The sequence below is a fragment of the Nothobranchius furzeri genome, chromosome 3 (genome assembly GCF_043380555.1).
Source record: "Nothobranchius furzeri strain GRZ-AD chromosome 3, NfurGRZ-RIMD1, whole genome shotgun sequence".
NCBI classification, from domain to species: domain Eukaryota; kingdom Metazoa; phylum Chordata; class Actinopteri; order Cyprinodontiformes; family Nothobranchiidae; genus Nothobranchius; species Nothobranchius furzeri.
This window is the reverse complement of record NC_091743.1, coordinates 79,161,222-79,180,517: the sequence shown is the minus strand read 5'-3', so window position 1 is coordinate 79,180,517 and position 19,296 is coordinate 79,161,222. Positions and strand designations below refer to the sequence as shown.

Below are 19,296 nucleotides of genomic sequence, written 5' to 3'. Positions count from 1 at the left end.
TACTCTGTATCTATTGTCAAAAATCATTGTTGATGTCATAATTGAGGAAATGGCTGCTTTAAGATAAATAATTGAAACAGGTACATTTACACAATCAGTAGGTTTGGTGATGTTTAGTATGGATTAGGAAATACTCTGCAATCTGCTTAATTTGAAGTAGGCCAGATGAATCTTTGCTTTGGCCGGGAATCGATCCCGGGTCAACTGCTTGGAAGGCAGCTATGCTCACCACTATACCACCAATGCCACATAATTCAATGTAAAATCGTTATGATCGGAAAGATGCAATTACTGGTCATTCTTGGGGTTTGAAGTTTTACATTTTTATTGTGCACTGAACTAATTTGACTTGCACCATCAGTGACTGCTGACAAAGAGTCAGATCAGAAACCGTTGTCTGTGTTCAATTTGATCTACATTAAGAAGAAACTTAATCCACAGGAAGGCAACAAAATGTAATCAAAGAAAGACCTTTTGATTTTCAACATGACAGAGATGTCCACCCAAAAACCTATAGCAGTTCCAGTGCTAAAATAGTCTCCAACGCTGTACATTCCGTCAAATTCCATGACTGTTGACAGTCTGAGGCCATAGTATAGCTTTAGTTCACTATAGCTTTTGTTCACAACACAAAAAAACTTTTCCAGAATTTGGTTCTTAAAGTCTATGTGTTGCAATAAATATTTGCTCTTAGGCGTGCTTGACTGCTTGCTGAATTTAAGACAATTTAGCCTAATTGTAGACGTTCCGGAAGGTCATTTTACACACCGATGGGACTCTACGCACATTTTTGTGGCAAAAGAAATCCAAAATCAGGACGTCAGTTGGACAATGCAAGTTCATGGAATGACTGATTCTATACAACTGTGCAAGCGTTCACTTGGTGGATAAAGAAGAATAGTGTCTCCCTGATGGTCTAGTGGCTAGGATCCGACCCTCTCACCGTCGTGGCCCGGGTTCGATTCCCGGTCAGGGAAGAGTTTCATTACTGTACTCAGTATCTCTTGTCAAAAATCATTGTTGATGACATAATTGAGGAAATGGCTGCTTTAAGATAAACAATTAAAAACAGGTACATTTACACAATCAGTAACTTTGGTGATGTTTAGAATGGATTAGGAAATACTCTGCAATCTGCTTAATTTGAAGTAGGACAGATGAATCTTTGCATTGGCCGGGAATCGAACCCGGGTCAACTGCTTGGAAGGCAGCTATGCTCACCACTATACCACCAATGCCACGTAATTCAATGTAAAATCATTATGATCGGAAAGATGAAATGACTGGTCTTTCTTGGGGTTTGAAGTTTTACATTTTTATTGTGCACTAAACTAATTTGACTTGCACCATCAGTGACTGCTGACAAAGAGTCAGATCAGAAACCGTTGTCTGTGTTCAATTTGATCTACATTAAGATGAAACTTAATCCACAGGAAGGCAACAAAATGTAATCAAAGAAAGACCTTTTGATTTTCAACATGACAGAGATGTCCACCCAAAAACCTATAGCAGTTCCAGTGCTAAAATAGTCTCCAACGCTGTACATTCCGTCAAATTCCATGACTGTTGACAGTTTGAGGCCATAGTATAGCTTTAGTTCACTATAGCTTTTGTTCACAACACAAAAACACTTTTCCAGAATTTGGTTCTTAAAGTCTATGTGTTGCAATAAATATTTGCTCTTAGGCGTGCTTGACTGCTTGCTGAATTTAAGACAATTGAGCCTAATTGTAGACGTTCCGGAAGGTCATTTTACACACCGATGGGACTCTACGCACATTTTTGTGGCAAAAGAAATCCAAAATCAGGACGTCAGTTGGACAATGCAAGTTCATGGAATGACTGATTCTATACAACTGTGCAAGTGTTCACTTGGTGGATTAAGAGGAAGAGTGTCTCCCTGATGGTCTAGTGGCTAGGATCCGACGCTTTCACCGTCGTGGCCCGGGTTCGATTCCCGGTCAGAGAAGAGTTTCATTTCTATATTCATTATCTAATGTCAAATATCATTGTTAATGACATAATTGAGGAAATGGCTGCTTTAAGATAAATAATTAAAAATAGGTTCATTTACACAATCAGTAATTTTGGTGATGTTTAGAATGGATTAGGAAATACTATGCAATCTGCTTAATTTGAAGTAGGACAGATGAATCTTTGCATTGGCCGGGAATCGAACCCGGGTCAACTGCTTGGAAGGCAGCTATGCTCACCACTATACCACCAATGCCACGTAGTCAATGAAAAATCATTATGATCGGAAAGATGAAATGACTGGTCTTTCTTGGGGTTTGAAGTTTTACATTTTTATTGTGCACTAAACTAATTTGACTTGCACCATCAGTGACTGCTGACAAAGAGTCAGATCAGAAACCGTTGTCTGTGTTCAATTTGATCTACATTAAGATGAAACTTAATCCACAGGAAGGCAACAAAATGTAATCAAAGAAAGACCTTTTGATTTTCAACATGACAGAGATGTCCACCCAAAAACCTATAGCAGTTCCAGTGCTAAAATAGTCTCCAACGCTGTACATTCCGTCAAATTCCATGACTGTTGACAGTTTGAGGCCATAGTATAGCTTTAGTTCACTATAGCTTTTGTTCACAACACAAAAAAACTTTTCCAGAATTTGGTTCTTAAAGTCTATGTGTTGCAATAAATATTTGCTCTTAGGCGTGCTTGACTGCTTGCTGAATTTAAGACAATTGAGCCTAATTGTAGACGTTCCGGAAGGTCATTTTACACACCGATGGGACTCTACGCACATTTTTGTGGCAAAAGAAATCCAAAATCAGGACGTCAGTTGGACAATGCAAGTTCATGGAATGACTGATTCTATACAACTGTGCAAGCGTTCACTTGGTGTATAAAGAGGAATAGTGTCTCCCTGATGGTCTAGTGGCTAGGATCCGACGCTCTCACCGTCGTGGCCCGGGTTCGATTCCCGGTCAGGGAAGAGTTTCATTACTGTACTCTGTATCTATTGTCAAAAATCATTGTTGATGACATAATTGAGGAAATGGCTGCTTTAAGATAAATAATTAAAAACAGGTACATTTACACAATCAGTAGGTTTGGTGATGTTTAGAATGGATTAGGAAATACTCTGCAATCTGCTTACTTCGAAGTAGGACAGATAAATCTTTGCATTGGCCGGGAATCGAACTCAGGTCAACTGCTTGGAAGGCAGCTATGCTCACCACTAAACCACCAATGCCACATAATTCAATGTAAAATCGTTATGATCGGAAAGATGAAATGACTGGTCTTTCTTGGGGTTTGAAGTTTTACATTTTTATTGTGCACTAAACTAATTTGACTTGCACCATCAGTGACTGCTGACAAAGAGTCAGATCAGAAACCGTTGTCTGTGTTCAATTTGATCTACATTAAGATGAAACTTAATCCACAGGAAGGCAACAAAATGTAATCAAAGAAAGACCTTTTGATTTTCAACATGACAGTGATGTCCACCCAAAAACCTATAGCAGTTCCAGTGCTAAAATAGTCTCCAACGCTGTACATTCCGTCAAATTCCATGACTGTTGACAGTCTGAGGCCATAGTATAACTTTAGTTCACAACACAAAAAAACTTTTCCAGAATTTGGTTCTTAAAGTCTATGTGTTGCAATAAATATTTGCTCTTAGGCGTGCTTGACTGCTTGCTAAATTTAAGACAATTGAGCCTAATTGTAGACGTTCCGGAAGGTCATTTTACACACCGATGGGACTCTACGCACATTTTTGTGGCAAAAGAAATCCAAAATCAGGACGTCAGTTGGACAATGCAAGTTCATGGAATGACTGATTCTATACAACTGTGCAAGCATTCACTTGGTGGATAAAGAGGAATAGTGTCTCCCTGATGGTCTAGTGGCTAGGATCCGACGCTCTCACCGTCGTGGCCCGGGTTCGATTCCCGGTCAGGGAAGAGTTTCATTACTGTACTCTGTATCTATTATCAAAAATCATTGTTGATGTCATAATTGAGGAAATGGCTGCTTTAATATAAATAATTGAAACAGGTACATTTACACAATCAGTAGGTTTGGTGATGTTTAGAATGGATTAGGAAATACTCTGCAATCTGCTTAATTTGAAGTAGGCCAGATGAATCTTTGCTTTGGCCGGGAATCGAACCCGGGTCAACTGCTTGGAAGGCAGCTATGCTCACCACTATACCACCAATGCCACATAATTCAATGTAAAATCGTTATGATCGGAAAGATGCAATTACTGGTCATTCTTGGGGTTTGAAGTTTTACATTTTTATTGTGCACTGAACTAATTTGACTTGCACCATCAGTGACTGCTGACAAAGAGTCAGATCAGAAACCGTTGTCTGTGTTCAATTTGATCTACATTAAGAAGAAACTTAATCCACAGGAAGGCAACAAAATGTAATCAAAGAAAGACCTTTTGATTTTCAACATGACAGAGATGTCCACCCAAAAACCTATAGCAGTTCCAGTGCTAAAATAGTCTCCAACGCTGTACATTCCGTCAAATTCCATGACTGTTGACAGTCTGAGGCCATAGTATAGCTTTAGTTCACTATAGCTTTTGTTCACAACACAAAAAAACTTTTCCAGAATTTGGTTCTTAAAGTCTATGTGTTGCAATAAATATTTGCTCTTAGGCGTGCTTGACTGCTTGCTGAATTTAAGACAATTGAGCCTAATTGTAGACGTTCCGGAAGGTCATTTTACACACCGATGGGACTCTACGCACATTTTTGTGGCAAAAGAAATCCAAAATCAGGACGTCAGTTGGACAATGCAAGTTCATGGAATGACTGATTCTATACAACTGTGCAAGTGTTCACTTGGTGGATTAAGAGGGAGAGTGTCTCCCTGATGGTCTAGTGGCTAGGATCCGACGCTTTCACCGACGTGGCCCGGGTTCGATTCCCGGTCAGGGAAGAGTTTCATTTCTATATTCATTATCTAATGTCAAATATCATTGTTAATGACATAATTGAGGAAATGGCTGCTTTAAAATAAATAATTAAAAATAGGTACATTTACACAATCATTAACTTTGGTGATGTTTAGAATGGATTAGGAAATACTCTGCAATCTGCTTAATTTGAAGTAGGACAGATGAATCTTTGCATTGGCCGGGAATAGAACCCAGGTCAACTGCTTGGAAGGCAGCTATGCTCACCACTATACCACCAATGCCACGTAATTCAATGTAAAATCGTTATGATCGGAAAGATGAAATGACTGGTCTTTCTTGGGGTTTGAAGTTTTACATTTTTATTGTGCACTAAACTAATTTGACTTGCACCATCAGTGACTGCTGACGAAGAGTCAGATCAGAAACCGTTGTCTGTGTTCAATTTGATCTACATTAAGATGAAACTTAATCCACAGGAAGGCAACAAAATGTAATCAAAGAAAGACCTTTTGATTTTCAACATGACAGAGATGTCCACCCAAAAACCTATAGCAGTTCCAGTGCTAAAATAGTCTCCAACGCTGTACATTCCGTCAAATTCCATGACTGTTGACAGTTTGAGGCCATAGTATAGCTTTAGTTCACTATAGCTTTTGTTCACAACACAAAAACACTTTTCCAGAATTTGGTTCTTAAAGTCTATGTGTTGCAATAAATATTTGCTCTTAGGCGTGCTTGACTGCTTGCTGAATTTAAGACAATTGAGCCTAATTGTAGACGTTCCGGAAGGTCATTTTACACACCGATGGGACTCTACGCACATTTTTGTGGCAAAAGAAATCCAAAATCAGGACGTCAGTTGGACAATGCAAGTTCATGGAATGACTGATTCTATACAACTGTGCAAGCGTTCACTTGGTGGAAAAAGAAGAATAGTGTCTCCCTGATGGTCTAGTGGCTAGTATCCGACGCTCTCACCGTCGTGGCCCGGGTTCGATTCCCGGTCAGGGAAGAGTTTCATTTCTGAACTCAGTATCTCTTGTCAAAAATCATTGTTGATGACATAATTGAGGAAATGGCTGCTTTAAGATAAACAATTAAAAACAGGTACATTTACGCAATCACTAGGTTTGGTGATGTTTAGAATGGATTAGGAAATACTCTGCAATCTGCTTACTTCGAAGTAGGACAGATAAATCTTTGCATTGGCCGGGAATCGAACCCGGGTCAACTGCTTGGAAGCCAGCTATGCTCACCACTATACCACCAATGCCACATAATTCAATGTAAAATCGTTATGATCGGAAAGATGCAATTACTGGTCATTCTTGGGTTTTGAAGTTTTACATTTTTATTGTGCACTGAACTAATTTGACTTGCACCATCAGTGACTGCTGACAAAGAGTCAGATCAGAAACCGTTGTCTGTGTTCAATTTGATCTACATTAAGAAGAAACTTAATCCACAGGAAGGCAACAAAATGTAATCAAAGAAAGACCTTTTGATTTTCAACATGACAGAGATGTCCACCCAAAAACCTATAGCAGTTCCAGTGCTAAAATAGTCTCCAACGCTGTACATTCCGTCAAATTCCATGACTGTTGACAGTCTGAGGCCATAGTATAGCTTTAGTTCACTATAGCTTTTGTTCACAACACAAAAAAACTTTTCCAGAATTTGGTTCTTAAAGTCTATGTGTTGCTATAAATATTTGCTCTTAGGCGTGCTTGACTGCTTGCTGAATTTAAGACAATTGAGCCTAATTGTAGACGTTCCGGAAGGTCATTTTACACACCGATGGGACTCTACGCACATTTTTGTGGCAAAAGAAATCCAAAATCAGGACGTCAGTTGGACAATGCAAGTTCATGGAATGACTGATTCTATACAACTGTGCAAGCGTTCACTTGGTGGATAAAGAAGAATAGTGTCTCCCTGATGGTCTAGTGGCTAGGATCCGACGCTCTCACCGTCGTGGCCCGGGTTCGATTCCCGGTCAGGGAAGAGTTTCATTTCTGTACTCAGTATCTCTTGTCAAAAATCATTGTTGATCACATAATTGAGGAAATGGCTGCTTTAAGATAAACAATTAAAAACAGGTACATTTACACAATCAGTAGTTTTGGTGATGTTTAGAATGGATTAGGAAATACTCTGCAATCTGCTTAATTTGAAGTAGGCCAGATAAATCTTTGCATTGGCCGGGAATCGAACCCGGGTCAACTGCTTGGAAGGCAGCTATGCTCACCACTATACCACCAATGCCACATAATTCAATGTAAAATCGTTATGATCGGAAAGATGCAATTACTGGTCATTCTTGGGGTTTGAAGTTTTACATTTTTATTGTGCACTGAACTAATTTGACTTGCACCATCAGTGACTGCTGACAAAGAGTCAGATCAGAAACCGTTGTCTGTGTTCAATTTGATCTACATTAAGAAGAAACTTAATCCACAGGAAGGCAACAAAATGTAATCAAAGAAAGACCTTTTGATTTTCAACATGACAGAGATGTCCACCCAAAAACCTATAGCAGTTCCAGTGCTAAAATAGTCTCCAACGCTGTACATTCCGTCAAATTCCATGACTGTTGACAGTCTAAGGCCATAGTATAGCTTTAGTTCACTATAGCTTTTGTTCACAACACAAAAAAACTTTTCCAGAATTTGGTTCTTAAAGTCTATGTGTTGCAATAAATATTTGCTCTTAGGCGTGCTTGACTGCTTGCTGAATTTAAGACAATTGAGCCTAATTGTAGATGTTCCGGAAGGTCATTTTACACACCGATGGGACTCTACGCACATTTTTGTGGCAAAAGAAATCCAAAATCAGGACGTCAGTTGGACAATGCAAGTTCATGGAATGACTGATTCTATACAACTGTGCAAGTGTTCACTTGGTGGATTAAGAGGGAGAGTGTCTCCCTGATGGTCTAGTGGCTAGGATCCGACGCTTTCACCGTCGTGGCCCGGGTTCGATTCCCGGTCAGGGAAGAGTTTCATTTCTATATTCATTATCTAATGTCAAATATCATTGTTAATGTCATAATTGAGGAAATGGCTGCTTTAAGATAAACAATTAAAAACAGGTACATTTACGCAATCAGTAGGTTTGGTGATGTTTAGAATGGATTAGGAAATACTCTGCAATCTGCTTAATTTGAAGTAGGACGGATAAATCTTTGCATTGGCCGGGAATCGAACCCGGGTCAACTGCTTGGAAGCCAGCTATGCTCACCACTATACCACCAATGCCACATAATTCAATGTAAAATCGTTATGATCGGAAAGATGCAATTACTGGTCATTCTTGGGGTTTGAAGTTTTACATTTTTATTGTGCACTGAACTAATTTGACTTGCACCATCAGTGACTGCTGACAAAGAGTCAGATCAGAAACCGTTGTCTGTGTTCAATTTGATCTACATTAAGAAGAAACTTAATCCACAGGAAGGCAACAAAATGTAATCAAAGAAAGACCTTTTGATTTTCAACATGACAGAGATGTCCACCCAAAAACCTATAGCAGTTCCAGTGCTAAAATAGTCTCCAACGCTGTACATTCCGTCAAATTCCATGACTGTTGACAGTCTGAGGCCATAGTATAGCTTTAGTTCACTATAGCTTTTGTTCACAACACAAAAACACTTTTCCAGAATTTGGTTCTTAAAGTCTATGTGTTGCTATAAATATTTGCTCTTAGGCGTGCTTGACTGCTTGCTGAATTTAAGACAATTGAGCCTAATTGTAGACGTTCCGGAAGGTCATTTTACACACCGATGGGACTCTACGCACATTTTTGTGGCAAAAGAAATCCAAAATCAGGACGTCAGTTGGACAATGCAAGTTCATGGAATGACTGATTCTATACAACTGTGCAAGCGTTCACTTGGTGGAAAAAGAAGAATAGTGTCTCCCTGATGGTCTAGTGGCTAGGATCCGACGCTCTCACTGTCGTGGCCCGGGTTCGATTCCCGGTCAGGGAAGAGTTTCATTTCTGTACTCAGTATCTCTTGTCAAAAATCATTGTTGATGACATAATTGAGGTAATGGCTGCTTTAAGATAAACAATTAAAAACAGGTACATTTACGCAATCACTAGGTTTGGTGATGTTTAGAATGGATTAGGAAATACTCTGCAATCTGCTTACTTCGAAGTAGGACAGATAAATCTTTGCATTGGCCGGGAATCGAACCCGGGTCAACTGCTTGGAAGCCAGCTATGCTCACCACTATACCACCAATGCCACATAATTCAATGTAAAATCGTTATGATCGGAAAGATGCAATTACTGGTCATTCTTGGGGTTTGAAGTTTTACATTTTTATTGTGCACTGAACTAATTTGACTTGCACCATCAGTGACTGCTGACAAAGAGTCAGATCAGAAACCGTTGTCTGTGTTCAATTTGATCTACATTAAGAAGAAACTTAATCCACAGGAAGGCAACAAAATGTAATCAAAGAAAGACCTTTTGATTTTCAACATGACAGAGATGTCCACCCAAAAACCTATAGCAGTTCCAGTGCTAAAATAGTCTCCAACGCTGTACATTCCGTCAAATTCCATGACTGTTGACAGTCTGAGGCCATAGTATAGCTTTAGTTCACTATAGCTTTTGTTCACAACACAAAAAAACTTTTCCAGAATTTGGTTCTTAAAGTCTATGTGTTGCTATAAATATTTGCTCTTAGGCGTGCTTGACTGCTTGCTGAATTTAAGACAATTGAGCCTAATTGTAGACGTTCCGGAAGGTCATTTTACACACCGATGGGACTCTACGCACATTTTTGTGGCAAAAGAAATCCAAAATCAGGACGTCAGTTGGACAATGCAAGTTCATGGAATGACTGATTCTATACAACTGTGCAAGCGTTCACTTGGTGGATAAAGAAGAATAGTGTCTCCCTGATGGTCTAGTGGCTAGGATCCGACGCTCTCACCGTCGTGGCCCGGGTTTGATTCCCGGTCAGGGAAGAGTTTCATTTCTGTACTCAGAATCTCTTGTCAAAAATCATTGTTGATGACATAATTGAGGAAATGGCTGCTTTAAGATAAACAATTAAAAACAGGTACATTTACACAATCAGTAGGTTTGGTGATGTTTAGAATGGATTAGGAAATACTCCGCAATCTGCTTACTTCGAAGTAGGACAGATAAATCTTTGCATTGGCCGGGAATCGTACCCAGGTCAACTGCTTGGAAGGCAGCTATGCTCACCACTATACCACCAATGCCACATAATTCAATGTAAAATCGTTATGATCGGAAAGATGCAATTACTGGTCATTCTTGGGGTTTGAAGTTTTACATTTTTATTGTGCACTGAACTAATTTGACTTGCACCATCAGTGACTGCTGACAAAGAGTCAGATCAGAAACCGTTGTCTGTGTTCAATTTGATCTACATTAAGAAGAAACTTAATCCACAGGAAGGCAACAAAATGTAATCAAAGAAAGACCTTTTGATTTTCAACATGACAGAGATGTCCACCCAAAAACCTATAGCAGTTCCAGTGCTAAAATAGTCTCCAACGCTGTACATTCCGTCAAATTCCATGACTGTTGACAGTCTAAGGCCATAGTATAGCTTTAGTTCACTATAGCTTTTGTTCACAACACAAAAAAACTTTTCCAGAATTTGGTTCTTAAAGTCTATGTGTTGCAATAAATATTTGCTCTTAGGCGTGCTTGACTGCTTGCTGAATTTAAGACAATTGAGCCTAATTGTAGACGTTCCGGAAGGTCATTTTACACACCGATGGGACTCTACGCACATTTTTGTGGCAAAAGAAATCCAAAATCAGGACGTCAGTTGGACAATGCAAGTTCATGGAATGACTGATTCTATACAACTGTGCAAGTGTTCACTTGGTGGATTAAGAGGAAGAGCGTCTCCCTGATGGTCTAGTGGCTAGGATCCGACGCTTTCACCGGCGTGGCCCGGGTTTGATTCCCGGTCAGGGAAGAGTTTCATTTCTATATTCATTATCTAATGTCAAATATCATTGTTAATGACATAATTGAGGAAATGGCTGCTTTAAGATAAATAATTAAAAATAGGTTCATTTACACAATCAGTAATTTTGGTGATGTTTAGAATGGATTAGGAAATACTATGCAATCTGCTTAATTTGAAGTAGGACAGATGAATCTTTGCATTGGCCGGGAATCGAACCCGGGTCAACTGCTTGGAAGGCAGCTATGCTCACCACTATACCTCCAATGCCACGTAGTCAATGAAAAATCTTCATGATCGGAAAGATGAAATGACTGGTCTTTCTTGGGGTTTGAAGTTTTACATTTTTATTGTGCACTAAACTAATTTGACTTGCACCATCAGTGACTGCTGACAAAGAGTCAGATCAGAAACCGTTGTCTGTGTTCAATTTGATCTACATTAAGATGAAACTTAATCCACAGGAAGGCAACAAAATGTAATCAAAGAAAGACCTTTTGATTTTCAACATGACAGAGATGTCCACCCAAAAACCTATAGCAGTTCCAGTGCTAAAATAGTCTCCAACGCTGTACATTCCGTCAAATTCCATGACTGTTGACAGTCTGAGGCCATAGTATAGCTTTAGTTCACTATAGCTTTTGTTCACAACACAAAAAAACTTTTCCAGAATTTGGTTCTTAAAGTCTATGTGTTGCAATAAATATTTGCTCTTAGGCGTGCTTGACTGCTTGCTGAATTTAAGACAATTGAGCCTAATTGTAGACGTTCCGGAAGGTCATTTTACACACCGATGGGACTCTACGCACATTTTTGTGGCAAAAGAAATCCAAAATCAGGACGTCAGTTGGACAATGCAAGTTCATGGAATGACTGATTCTATACAACTGTGCAAGTGTTCACTTGGTGGATTAAGAGGGAGAGTGTCTCCCTGATGGTCTAGTGGCTAGGATCCGACGCTTTCACCGTCGTGGCCCGGGTTTGATTCCCGGTCAGGGAAGAGTTTCATTTCTATATTCATTATCTAATGTCAAATATCATTGTTAATGACATAATTGAGGAAATGGCTGCTTTAAGATAAATAATTAAAAATAGGTTCATTTACACAATCAGTAATTTTGGTGATGTTTAGAATGGATTAGGAAATACTATGCAATCTGCTTAATTTGAAGTAGGACAGATGAATCTTTGCATTGGCCGGGAATCGAACCCGGGTCAACTGCTTGGAAGGCAGCTATGCTCACCACTATACCTCCAATGCCACGTAGTCAATGAAAAATCGTCATGATCGGAAAGATGAAATGACTGGTCTTTCTTGGGGTTTGAAGTTTTACATTTTTATTGTGCACTAAACTAATTTGACTTGCACCATCAGTGACTGCTGACAAAGAGTCAGATCAGAAACCGTTGTCTGTGTTCAATTTGATCTACATTAAGATGAAACTTAATCCACAGGAAGGCAACAAAATGTAATCAAAGAAAGACCTTTTGATTTTCAACATGACAGAGATGTCCACCCAAAAACCTATAGCAGTTCCAGTGCTAAAATAGTCTCCAACGCTGTACATTCCGTCAAATTCCATGACTGTTGACAGTTTGAGGCCATAGTATAGCTTTAGTTCACTATAGCTTTTGTTCACAACACAAAAAAACTTTTCCAGAATTTGGTTCTTAAAGTCTATGTGTTGCAATAAATATTTGCTCTTAGGCGTGCTTGACTGCTTGCTGAATTTAAGACAATTGAGCCTAATTGTAGACGTTCCGGAAGGTCATTTTACACACCGATGGGACTCTACGCACATTTTTGTGGCAAAAGAAATCCAAAATCAGGACGTCAGTTGGACAATGCAAGTTCATGGAATGACTGATTCTATACAACTGTGCAAGCGTTCACTTGGTGGATAAAGAAGAATAGTGTCTCCCTGATGGTCTAGTGGCTAGGATCCGATGCTCTCACCGTCGTGGCCCGGGTTCGATTCCCGGTCAGGGAAGAGTTTCATTTCTGTACTCAGTATCTCTTGTCAAAAATCATTGTTGATCACATAATTGAGGAAATGGCTGCTTTAAGATAAACAATTAAAAACAGGTACATTTACGCAATCACTAGGTTTGGTGATGTTTAGAATGGATTAGGAAATACTCTGCAATCTGCTTAATTTGAAGTAGGACAGATGAATCTTTGCATTGGCCGGGAATCGAACCCAGGTCAACTGCTTGGAAGGCAGCTATGCTCTCCACTATACCACCAATGCCACGTAATTCAATGTAAAATCGTTATGATCGGAAAGATGCAATTACTGGTCATTCTTGGGGTTTGAAGTTTTACATTTTTATTGTGCACTGAACTAATTTGACTTGCACCATCAGTGACTGCTGACAAAGAGTCAGATCAGAAACCGTTGTCTGTGTTCAATTTGATCTACATTAAGAAGAAACTTAATCCACAGGAAGGCAACAAAATGTAATCAAAGAAAGACCTTTTGATTTTCAACATGACAGAGATGTCCACCCAAAAACCTATAGCAGTTCCAGTGCTAAAATAGTCTCCAACGCTGTACATTCCGTCAAATTCCATGACTGTTGACAGTCTAAGGCCATAGTATAGCTTTAGTTCACTATAGCTTTTGTTCACAACACAAAAAAACTTTTCCAGAATTTGGTTCTTAAAGTCTATGTGTTGCAATAAATATTTGCTCTTAGGCGTGCTTGACTGCTTGCTGAATTTAAGACAATTGAGCCTAATTGTAGACGTTCCGGAAGGTCATTTTACACACCGATGGGACTCTACGCACATTTTTGTGGCAAAAGAAATCCAAAATCAGGACGTCAGTTGGACAATGCAAGTTCATGGAATGACTGATTCTATACAACTGTGCAAGTGTTCACTTGGTGGATTAAGAGGAAGAGTGTCTCCCTGATGGTCTAGTGGCTAGGATCCGACGCTTTCACCGTCGTGGCCCGGGTTTGATTCCCGGTCAGGGAAGAGTTTCATTTCTATATTCATTATCTAATGTCAAATATCATTGTTAATGACATAATTGAGGAAATGGCTGCTTTAAGATAAATAATTAAAAATAGGTTCATTTACACAATCAGTAATTTTGGTGATGTTTAGAATGGATTAGGAAATACTATGCAATCTGCTTAATTTGAAGTAGGACAGATGAATCTTTGCATTGGCCGGGAATCGAACCCGGGTCAACTGCTTGGAAGGCAGCTATGCTCACCACTATACCTCCAATGCCACGTAGTCAATGAAAAATCGTCATGATCGGAAAGATGAAATGACTGGTCTTTCTTGGGGTTTGAAGTTTTACATTTTTATTGTGCACTAAACTAATTTGACTTGCACCATCAGTGACTGCTGACAAAGAGTCAGATCAGAAACCGTTGTCTGTGTTCAATTTGATCTACATTAAGATGAAACTTAATCCACAGGAAGGCAACAAAATGTAATCAAAGAAAGACCTTTTGATTTTCAACATGACAGAGATGTCCACCCAAAAACCTATAGCAGTTCCAGTGCTAAAATAGTCTCCAACGCTGTACATTCCGTCAAATTCCATGACTGTTGACAGTTTGAGGCCATAGTATAGCTTTAGTTCACTATAGCTTTTGTTCACAAAACAAAAAAACTTTTCCAGAATTTGGTTCTTAAAGTCTATGTGTTGCAATAAATATTTGCTCTTAGGCGTGCTTGACTGCTTGCTGAATTTAAGACAATTGAGCCTAATTGTAGACGTTCCGGAAGGTCATTTTACACACCGATGGGACTCTACGCACATTTTTGTGGCAAAAGAAATCCAAAATCAGGACGTCAGTTGGACAATGCAAGTTCATGGAATGACTGATTCTATACAACTGTGCAAGTGTTCACTTGGTGGATTAAGAGGGAGAGTGTCTCCCTGATGGTCTAGTGGCTAGGATCCGACGCTTTCACCGTCGTGGCCCGGGTTTGATTCCCGGTCAGGGAAGAGTTTCATTTCTATATTCATTATCTAATGTCAAATATCATTGTTAATGACATAATTGAGGAAATGGCTGCTTTAAGATAAATAATTAAAAATAGGTTCATTTACACAATCAGTAATTTTGGTGATGTTTAGAATGGATTAGGAAATACTATGCAATCTGCTTAATTTGAAGTAGGACAGATGAATGTTTGCATTGGCCGGGAATCGAACCCGGGTCAACTGCTTGGAAGGCAGCTATGCTCACCACTATACCTCCAATGCCACGTAGTCAATGAAAAATCGTCATGATCGGAAAGATGAAATGACTGGTCTTTCTTGGGGTTTGAAGTTTTACATTTTTATTGTGCACTAAACTAATTTGACTTGCACCATCAGTGACTGCTGACAAAGAGTCAGATCAGAAACCGTTGTCTGTGTTCAATTTGATCTACATTAAGATGAAACTTAATCCACAGGAAGGCAACAAAATGTAATCAAAGAAAGACCTTTTGATTTTCAACATGACAGAGATGTCCACCCAAAAACCTATAGCAGTTCCAGTGCTAAAATAGTCTCCAACGCTGTACATTCCGTCAAATTCCATGACTGTTGACAGTTTGAGGCCATAGTATAGCTTTAGTTCACTATAGCTTTTGTTCACAACACAAAAAAACTTTTCCAGAATTTGGTTCTTAAAGTCTATGTGTTGCAATAAATATTTGCTCTTAGGCGTGCTTGACTGCTTGCTGAATTTAAGACAATTGAGCCTAATTGTAGACGTTCCGGAAGGTCATTTTACACACCGATGGGACTCTACGCACATTTTTGTGGCAAAAGAAATCCAAAATCAGGACGTCAGTTGGACAATGCAAGTTCATGGAATGACTGATTCTATACAACTGTGCAAGCGTTCACTTGGTGGATAAAGAAGAATAGTGTCTCCCTGATGGTCTAGTGGCTAGGATCCGATGCTCTCACCGTCGTGGCCCGGGTTCGATTCCCGGTCAGGGAAGAGTTTCATTTCTGTACTCAGTATCTCTTGTCAAAAATCATTGTTGATCACATAATTGAGGAAATGGCTGCTTTAAGATAAACAATTAAAAACAGGTACATTTACGCAATCACTAGGTTTGGTGATGTTTAGAATGGATTAGGAAATACTCTGCAATCTGCTTAATTTGAAGTAGGACAGATGAATCTTTGCATTGGCCGGGAATCGAACCCAGGTCAACTGCTTGGAAGGCAGCTATGCTCTCCACTATACCACCAATGCCACGTAATTCAATGTAAAATCGTTATGATCGGAAAGATGAAATGACTGGTCTTTCTTGGGGTTTGAAGTTTTACATTTTTATTGTGCACTAAACTAATTTGACTTGCACCATCAGTGACTGCTGACAAAGAGTCAGATCAGAAACCGTTGTCTGTGTTCAATTTGATCTACATTAAGATGAAACTTAATCCACAGGAAGGCAACAAAATGTAATCAAAGAAAGACCTTTTGATTTTCAACATGACAGTGATGTCCACCCAAAAACCTATAGCAGTTCCAGTGCTAAAATAGTCTCCAACGCTGTACATTCCGTCAAATTCCATGACTGTTGACAGTCTGAGGCCATAGTATAGCTTTAGTTCACTATAGCTTTTGTTCACAACACAAAAAAACTTTTCCAGAATTTGGTTCTTAAAGTCTATGTGTTGCAATAAATATTTGCTCTTAGGCGTGCTTGACTGCTTGCTGAATTTAAGACAATTGAGCCTAATTGTAGACGTTCCGGAAGGTCATTTTACACACCGATGGGACTCTACGCACATTTTTGTGGCAAAAGAAATCCAAAATCAGGACGTCAGTTGGACAATGCAAGTTCATGGAATGACTGATTCTATACAACTGTGCAAGTGTTCACTTGGTGGATTAAGAGGGAGAGTGTCTCCCTGATGGTCTAGTGGCTAAGATCCGACGCTTTCACCGTCGTGGCCCGGGTTCGATTCCCGGTCAGGGAAGAGTTTCATTTCTATATTCATTATCTAATGTCAAATATCATTGTTAATGACATAATTGAGGAAATGGCTGCTTTAAGATAAATAATTAAAAATAGGTACATTTACACAATCAGTAATTTTGGTGATGTTTAGAATGGATTAGGAAATACTCTGCAATCTGCTTAATTTGAAGTAGGACAGATGAATCTTTGCATTGGCCGGGAATCGAACCCGGGTCAACTGCTTGGAAGGCAGCTATGCTCACCACTATACCACCAATGCCACGTAATTCAATGTAAAATCGTTATGATCGGAAAGATGAAATGACTGGTCTTTCTTGGGGTTTGAAGTTTTACATTTTTATTGTGCACTAAACTAATTTGACTTGCACCATCAGTGACTGCTGACAAAGAGTCAGATCAGAAACCGTTGTCTGTGTTCAATTTGATCTACATTAAGAAGAAACTTAATCCACAGGAAGGCAACAAAATGTAATCAAAGAAAGACCTTTTGATTTTCAACATGACAGAGATGTCCACCCAAAAACCTATAGCAGTTCCAGTGCTAAAATAGTCTCCAACGCTGTACATTCCGTCAAATTCCATGACTGTTGACAGTCTGAGGCCATAGTATAGCTTTAGTTCACTATAGCATTTGTTCACAACACAAAAAAACTTTTCCAGAATTTGGTTCTTAAAGTCTATGTGTTGCAATAAATATTTGCTCTTAGGCATGCTTGACTGCTTGCTGAATTTAAGACAATTGAGCCTAATTGTAGACGTTCCGGAAGGTCATTTTACACACCGATGGGACTCTACGCACATTTTTGTGGCAAAAGAAATCCAAAATCAGGACGTCAGTTGGACAATGCAAGTTCATGGAATGACTGATTCTATACAACTGTGCAAGCGTTCACTTGGTGGATAAAGAAGAATAGTGTCTCCCTGATGGTCTAGTGGCTAGGATCCGATGCTCTCACCGTCGTGGCCCGGGTTCGATTCCCGGTCAGGGAAGAGTTTCATTTCTGTACTCAGTATCTCTTGTCAAAAATCATTGTTGATCACATAATTGAGGAAATGGCTGCTTTAAGATAAACAATTAAAAACAGGTACATTTACACAATCAGTAGGTTTGGTGATGTTTAGAATGGATTAGGAAATACTCTGCAATCTGCTTACTTCGAAGTAGGACAGATAAATCTTTGCATTGGCCGGGAATCGAACCCGGGTCAACTGCTTGGAAGGCAGCTATGCTCACCACTATACCACCAATGCCACATAATTCAATGTAAAATCGTTATGATCGGAAAGATGCAATTACTGGTCATTCTTGGGGTTTGAAGTTTTACATTTTTATTGTGCACTGAACTAATTTGACTTGCACCATCAGTGACTGCTGACAAAGAGTCAGATCAGAAACCGTTGTCTGTGTTCAATTTGATCTACATTAAGAAGAAACTTAATCCACAGGAAGGCAACAAAATGTAATCAAAGAAAGACCTTTTGATTTTCAACATGACAGAGATGTCCACCCAAAAACCTATAGCAGTTCCAGTGCTAAAATAGTCTCCAACGCTGTACATTCCGTCAAATTCCATGACTGTTGACAGTTTGAGGCCATAGTATAGCTTTAGTTCACTATAGCTTTTGTTCACAACACAAAAAAACTTTTCCAGAATTTGGTTCTTAAAGTCTATGTGTTGCAATAAATATTTGCTCTTAGGCGTGCTTGACTGCTTGCTGAATTTAAGACAATTGAGCCTAATTGTAGACGTTCCGGAAGGTCATTTTACACACCGATGGGACTCTACGCACATTTTTGTGGCAAAAGAAATCCAAAATCAGGACGTCAGTTGGACAATGCAAGTTCATGGAATGACTGATTCTATACAACTGTGCAAGTGTTCACTTGGTGGATTAAGAGGAAGAGTGTCTCCCTGATGGTCTAGTGGCTAGGATCCGACGCTTTCACCGTCGTGGCCCGGGTTCGATTCCCGGTCAGAGAAGAGTTTCATTTCTATATTCATTATCTAATGTCAAATATCATTGTTAATGACATAATTGAGGAAATGGCTGCTTTAAGATAAATAATTAAAAATAGGTTCATTTACACAATCAGTAATTTTGGTGATGTTTAGAATGGATTAGGAAATACTATGCAATCTGCTTAATTTGAAGTAGGACAGATGAATCTTTGCATTGGCCGGGAATCGAACCCGGGTCAACTGCTTGGAAGGCAGCTATGCTCACCACTATACCACCAATGCCACGTAGTCAATGAAAAATCGTTATGATCGGAAAGATGAAATGACTGGTCTTTCTTGGGGTTTGAAGTTTTACATTTTTATTGTGCACTAAACTAATTTGACTTGCACCATCAGTGACTGCTGACAAAGAGTCAGATCAGAAACCGTTGTCTGTGTTCAATTTGATCTACATTAAGATGAAACTTAATCCACAGGAAGGCAACAAAATGTAATCAAAGAAAGAC

At 39.3% G+C, this 19,296-nt stretch overlaps 34 non-coding genes across 34 annotated transcripts; 18 read left to right on the top strand and 16 right to left on the bottom strand.

Moving 5' to 3' along the window:
- The first annotated feature begins 905 nt into the window (after positions 1-905).
- On the top strand, positions 906-977 carry trnae-cuc (transfer RNA glutamic acid (anticodon CUC)). Its single transcript has one exon. It is a non-coding gene; the product is annotated as a tRNA-Glu (tRNA).
- A 189-nt stretch (positions 978-1,166) lies between these two features.
- Positions 1,167-1,238, bottom strand: trnag-ucc (transfer RNA glycine (anticodon UCC)). The gene has a single exon. It is a non-coding gene; the product is annotated as a tRNA-Gly (tRNA).
- A 659-nt stretch (positions 1,239-1,897) lies between these two features.
- On the top strand, positions 1,898-1,969 carry trnae-uuc (transfer RNA glutamic acid (anticodon UUC)). Its single transcript has one exon. It is a non-coding gene; the product is annotated as a tRNA-Glu (tRNA).
- Positions 1,970-2,158: 189 nt separating this feature from the next.
- trnag-ucc (transfer RNA glycine (anticodon UCC)) lies at positions 2,159-2,230 on the bottom strand. Its single transcript has one exon. It is a non-coding gene; the product is annotated as a tRNA-Gly (tRNA).
- A 658-nt stretch (positions 2,231-2,888) lies between these two features.
- On the top strand, positions 2,889-2,960 carry trnae-cuc (transfer RNA glutamic acid (anticodon CUC)). Its single transcript has one exon. It is a non-coding gene; the product is annotated as a tRNA-Glu (tRNA).
- A 904-nt stretch (positions 2,961-3,864) lies between these two features.
- trnae-cuc (transfer RNA glutamic acid (anticodon CUC)) lies at positions 3,865-3,936 on the top strand. The gene has a single exon. It is a non-coding gene; the product is annotated as a tRNA-Glu (tRNA).
- A 188-nt stretch (positions 3,937-4,124) lies between these two features.
- trnag-ucc (transfer RNA glycine (anticodon UCC)) lies at positions 4,125-4,196 on the bottom strand. Its single transcript has one exon. It is a non-coding gene; the product is annotated as a tRNA-Gly (tRNA).
- A 659-nt stretch (positions 4,197-4,855) lies between these two features.
- Positions 4,856-4,927, top strand: trnae-uuc (transfer RNA glutamic acid (anticodon UUC)). Its single transcript has one exon. It is a non-coding gene; the product is annotated as a tRNA-Glu (tRNA).
- A 920-nt stretch (positions 4,928-5,847) lies between these two features.
- trnae-cuc (transfer RNA glutamic acid (anticodon CUC)) lies at positions 5,848-5,919 on the top strand. Its single transcript has one exon. It is a non-coding gene; the product is annotated as a tRNA-Glu (tRNA).
- Positions 5,920-6,108: 189 nt separating this feature from the next.
- trnag-ucc (transfer RNA glycine (anticodon UCC)) lies at positions 6,109-6,180 on the bottom strand. The gene has a single exon. It is a non-coding gene; the product is annotated as a tRNA-Gly (tRNA).
- Positions 6,181-6,839: 659 nt separating this feature from the next.
- trnae-cuc (transfer RNA glutamic acid (anticodon CUC)) lies at positions 6,840-6,911 on the top strand. Its single transcript has one exon. It is a non-coding gene; the product is annotated as a tRNA-Glu (tRNA).
- A 189-nt stretch (positions 6,912-7,100) lies between these two features.
- Positions 7,101-7,172, bottom strand: trnag-ucc (transfer RNA glycine (anticodon UCC)). Its single transcript has one exon. It is a non-coding gene; the product is annotated as a tRNA-Gly (tRNA).
- Positions 7,173-7,831: 659 nt separating this feature from the next.
- Positions 7,832-7,903, top strand: trnae-uuc (transfer RNA glutamic acid (anticodon UUC)). Its single transcript has one exon. It is a non-coding gene; the product is annotated as a tRNA-Glu (tRNA).
- Positions 7,904-8,092: 189 nt separating this feature from the next.
- trnag-ucc (transfer RNA glycine (anticodon UCC)) lies at positions 8,093-8,164 on the bottom strand. The gene has a single exon. It is a non-coding gene; the product is annotated as a tRNA-Gly (tRNA).
- A 659-nt stretch (positions 8,165-8,823) lies between these two features.
- On the top strand, positions 8,824-8,895 carry trnae-cuc (transfer RNA glutamic acid (anticodon CUC)). Its single transcript has one exon. It is a non-coding gene; the product is annotated as a tRNA-Glu (tRNA).
- A 189-nt stretch (positions 8,896-9,084) lies between these two features.
- On the bottom strand, positions 9,085-9,156 carry trnag-ucc (transfer RNA glycine (anticodon UCC)). The gene has a single exon. It is a non-coding gene; the product is annotated as a tRNA-Gly (tRNA).
- Positions 9,157-9,815: 659 nt separating this feature from the next.
- On the top strand, positions 9,816-9,887 carry trnae-cuc (transfer RNA glutamic acid (anticodon CUC)). Its single transcript has one exon. It is a non-coding gene; the product is annotated as a tRNA-Glu (tRNA).
- Positions 9,888-11,068: 1,181 nt separating this feature from the next.
- Positions 11,069-11,140, bottom strand: trnag-ucc (transfer RNA glycine (anticodon UCC)). The gene has a single exon. It is a non-coding gene; the product is annotated as a tRNA-Gly (tRNA).
- A 658-nt stretch (positions 11,141-11,798) lies between these two features.
- trnae-uuc (transfer RNA glutamic acid (anticodon UUC)) lies at positions 11,799-11,870 on the top strand. Its single transcript has one exon. It is a non-coding gene; the product is annotated as a tRNA-Glu (tRNA).
- Positions 11,871-12,059: 189 nt separating this feature from the next.
- trnag-ucc (transfer RNA glycine (anticodon UCC)) lies at positions 12,060-12,131 on the bottom strand. The gene has a single exon. It is a non-coding gene; the product is annotated as a tRNA-Gly (tRNA).
- Positions 12,132-12,789: 658 nt separating this feature from the next.
- On the top strand, positions 12,790-12,861 carry trnae-cuc (transfer RNA glutamic acid (anticodon CUC)). Its single transcript has one exon. It is a non-coding gene; the product is annotated as a tRNA-Glu (tRNA).
- Positions 12,862-13,050: 189 nt separating this feature from the next.
- On the bottom strand, positions 13,051-13,122 carry trnag-ucc (transfer RNA glycine (anticodon UCC)). The gene has a single exon. It is a non-coding gene; the product is annotated as a tRNA-Gly (tRNA).
- A 659-nt stretch (positions 13,123-13,781) lies between these two features.
- trnae-uuc (transfer RNA glutamic acid (anticodon UUC)) lies at positions 13,782-13,853 on the top strand. The gene has a single exon. It is a non-coding gene; the product is annotated as a tRNA-Glu (tRNA).
- A 189-nt stretch (positions 13,854-14,042) lies between these two features.
- On the bottom strand, positions 14,043-14,114 carry trnag-ucc (transfer RNA glycine (anticodon UCC)). Its single transcript has one exon. It is a non-coding gene; the product is annotated as a tRNA-Gly (tRNA).
- Positions 14,115-14,772: 658 nt separating this feature from the next.
- trnae-uuc (transfer RNA glutamic acid (anticodon UUC)) lies at positions 14,773-14,844 on the top strand. Its single transcript has one exon. It is a non-coding gene; the product is annotated as a tRNA-Glu (tRNA).
- A 189-nt stretch (positions 14,845-15,033) lies between these two features.
- Positions 15,034-15,105, bottom strand: trnag-ucc (transfer RNA glycine (anticodon UCC)). Its single transcript has one exon. It is a non-coding gene; the product is annotated as a tRNA-Gly (tRNA).
- Positions 15,106-15,763: 658 nt separating this feature from the next.
- Positions 15,764-15,835, top strand: trnae-cuc (transfer RNA glutamic acid (anticodon CUC)). Its single transcript has one exon. It is a non-coding gene; the product is annotated as a tRNA-Glu (tRNA).
- A 189-nt stretch (positions 15,836-16,024) lies between these two features.
- On the bottom strand, positions 16,025-16,096 carry trnag-ucc (transfer RNA glycine (anticodon UCC)). Its single transcript has one exon. It is a non-coding gene; the product is annotated as a tRNA-Gly (tRNA).
- A 659-nt stretch (positions 16,097-16,755) lies between these two features.
- trnae-uuc (transfer RNA glutamic acid (anticodon UUC)) lies at positions 16,756-16,827 on the top strand. The gene has a single exon. It is a non-coding gene; the product is annotated as a tRNA-Glu (tRNA).
- Positions 16,828-17,016: 189 nt separating this feature from the next.
- trnag-ucc (transfer RNA glycine (anticodon UCC)) lies at positions 17,017-17,088 on the bottom strand. The gene has a single exon. It is a non-coding gene; the product is annotated as a tRNA-Gly (tRNA).
- A 659-nt stretch (positions 17,089-17,747) lies between these two features.
- Positions 17,748-17,819, top strand: trnae-cuc (transfer RNA glutamic acid (anticodon CUC)). The gene has a single exon. It is a non-coding gene; the product is annotated as a tRNA-Glu (tRNA).
- A 189-nt stretch (positions 17,820-18,008) lies between these two features.
- Positions 18,009-18,080, bottom strand: trnag-ucc (transfer RNA glycine (anticodon UCC)). The gene has a single exon. It is a non-coding gene; the product is annotated as a tRNA-Gly (tRNA).
- A 659-nt stretch (positions 18,081-18,739) lies between these two features.
- Positions 18,740-18,811, top strand: trnae-uuc (transfer RNA glutamic acid (anticodon UUC)). The gene has a single exon. It is a non-coding gene; the product is annotated as a tRNA-Glu (tRNA).
- A 189-nt stretch (positions 18,812-19,000) lies between these two features.
- trnag-ucc (transfer RNA glycine (anticodon UCC)) lies at positions 19,001-19,072 on the bottom strand. Its single transcript has one exon. It is a non-coding gene; the product is annotated as a tRNA-Gly (tRNA).
- Positions 19,073-19,296: the final 224 nt, after the last annotated feature.